The sequence below is a fragment of the Ailuropoda melanoleuca genome, chromosome 10 (assembly GCF_002007445.2).
Source record: "Ailuropoda melanoleuca isolate Jingjing chromosome 10, ASM200744v2, whole genome shotgun sequence".
NCBI classification, from domain to species: Eukaryota; Metazoa; Chordata; class Mammalia; order Carnivora; family Ursidae; genus Ailuropoda; species Ailuropoda melanoleuca.
The window spans coordinates 78,095,888-78,098,944 of record NC_048227.1 but is presented as its reverse complement, the minus strand read 5'-3'; positions in this window follow the sequence as shown (position 1 = coordinate 78,098,944).

Sequence of the window (3,057 nt, the reverse complement as noted above, 5' to 3'; positions counted from 1 at the left end):
TGACCCAGATTTTTTAAATGCCTACAATCTCCTCTGGAATAGCAGCTGCTTCAAAGGAAGCATTTATTACGGAGAATAAACAAACTATTTCAGCTGGGAGCTACTCAGAGATTTTATAATTTGCCATTAAATGGGATTCTTTGCATTGGCCGCAGGAAGGCATTCCACAAACAGAGGACCATTTCAATCGATCAGAGCCACTGTTACATGGCTAAGAAGGCAGAAATAATCTAACCACCCAATCTAGCTGAGTAAATCAGCCAGAACGCTTTATGAATTCAACCCCAGAGTGCTAAGCAGACCGTGATAGAAGATAAGGCCCCTGTACCAACTGAAAACAGTTCATTTTTCCAAGTCCTTGGTCAAATTATTTTTTTCTAGGTACTGTCTTAGAGCAAAAGCCCTATTTCTAACTTCTTCCAAAGTGTGATATAAAAAAATACCCACCTTCTTGGAAATTTCATTACTCTCTTTCTAGAAGACAGACTTACAACAGTATAATGTACCTCTAAGACAGAGGAAATTTATGGACCATGACTTTTTCATCTTTACCTATGCAAATGTATTGGGAATGATACCGCAAATTCACTATGATTTCAAATGAAAGTCCACAAATTTTTCATGCATCCTGTGTAGTAGTCTGCTCCATAATACTTACTTCTTAAATATTTGCACCGTGATTGCTGGAAATCACAAGAGGCAAGGTAGTCGTTCTTGACTAGTACAGATTTTTTTAAGTGAAAAAAAATATTCCCTTTTTGGAACTCAAGCCCACTGTTTGTATACAGACTACATTAAAATCAAAATCAGAACCATCTTTCATATAAGCCTCTTCAAATTGTATTTAGTATTTTACATAACTTCCAATACTCCTAACAGTTTCATTAGGGAAAAAAAAAATCTTTCCCAGTATCTGGCACTGGCGGATATAAGCATGTAAAATTTGCCGTTGAGATGTCTTCTCCCTGACGCTGCCTTAGAACTCCACTTCAGGAACATGGCGCAAACGTACCACCCTCTGCCTGGCCTCCTCCTTCCTGGCTCTGTCCTCCACGTTGCACTCCCCCCTGCTATCCTCCGGCTTCTTTAGGCTCAGCCTGGCTCGCATTCTAGCCCCAGGTAGGAATATGCAGGCAAACCCTCTACCCCAACTTAACCTTGGTCCCTGTGAGAATTCCCTGCCCTTTCCCCTCAGGGCTGTGGCCTCTGCTGTCCTCTCCCAGGTCCCCTTCCTCATGCCATGGACTCACCACTGAGGAGACACAAGTCCGGGAGACCAACACACAGGCCCTTCGGATGAGAGAAATGGCGATGATCAGAAATCGCTGACGTACACGCTGTCTCTCAGGTGTCAGAGCAGACTGTTGACTTCTCCATACTCCTTGTTCCATAGCACATTATCCTCAGCCTCCAGACAAGGTTCCCCTTGCATGTCATAAAAAAAAATTAATTAAATCAATTATTTATTTACTATCTTGTTCTCATAGCCAATTCCATTTCTTCGACTCCTCTGTAGAAAACAATTCTAACATGTCTGTGTATATTTTTTTGATTAAACATGTTGCTATAAAATGTTCATTGGTGTGTGTGTTACAGATCTCATTCTATTTATCTTCTCACCTCAGATTATTTTTTAAGATTCATTATGTAGCTATGTATAACCCAACTTGTTACTTTTAACTACTGCATAATACTCTCTGGGCCCCTTCTCCACATGGTGCAGATGATTGCTCAGCTGGCCTAGAACTTTCTTTTTTTTTTAAAGATTTTATTTATTTATTTGACAGAGAGAGACAGCCAGCGAGAGAGAGAACATAAGCAGGGGGAGTGGGAGAGGAAGAAGCAGGCTCCCAGTGGAGGAGCCTGATGTGGGGCTCGATCCCGGAACGCCAGGATCACGCCCTGAGCCGAGGGCAGACACTTAACGACTGCGCCACCCAGGCGCCCCTGGCCTAGAACTTTCTGACACAAGTAATGCTGCAAAGACTATCCTCATGCATATCCCATATGGAACTTTGTAATCATTCCTTTAAGCTTATACTCAAGAGTGGAATTCTGAGCCATCCTCACGGCAGTCTCTGTGAATGCCATACCCACATCTCTTTGGACTCCCTACTCCGTACACACACACACACACACACACACACACACACACACACAGAGGCCTCCTCAACTGCCCGCTGCCAGCATCTGCATCTCCTTGCCTATAGGCTTTCTCAGCAGCCCTCAACCGAGTGAAGTCCCTCCAGTGGGCACACTGTGAGGCTCTCGTTCTATACTGGCTCCTGGAATCCCGCAGTCAAGTTTCCATCAATCCACAGTGCTAACTTTCTTGAAAGCATACCCTTTATTGAGTGCCTTTCCTTCTCTATCTTCCTTCCCCACTCCCCTGCCAGGGTTTCCTGGGCTCATCTCTCAAATAAATCATCTCCCTTCAAATCCTTATCTTGGGGTCTGTTTCTGGAAGAACCCCAGCTAAGACATAAGGGGTATGTTCATTTACCTTGACTAAGTAGGTTGTTGCTCACCAGAATGACTGCACAGATCTCACTCCCAACAGCAGTGGGGAGGGTGGTACCCATGGTCCACATCCTCCTGAACGCTGGCATTATCCAGCTCTCTCATTTGTGCTTGTCTAATTTGTTTAAAGTGATATCTCCCAGGGCGCCTGGGTGGCAGAGCGGTTAGGCGTCTGTCTTCGGCTCAGGGCGTGATCCCGGCGTTGCGGGATCGAGCCCCACATCAGGCTCCTCCGCTATGAGCCTGCTTCTTCCTCTCCCACTCCCCTGCTTGTGTTCCCTCTCTCGCTGGCTGTCTCTATCTCTGTCAAATAAAAAAAAAAAANAAAAAAAAAAGTGATATCTCCCTCTCATTTTGATTTCCAGTTCTCTGGTTCCAAAGCTTTGTGAGCTTTTCTTTATCTGGTGTACTTCCATCTCCATCTCGCCTTCTGCAAAGATTCATGATACAGCGAACCCTAGATCAACTGTGCATATTCTGAGGCCATATTTCAAGAGCCCTTTCTATATATTAACTCATTAAATCATGACACCAAAC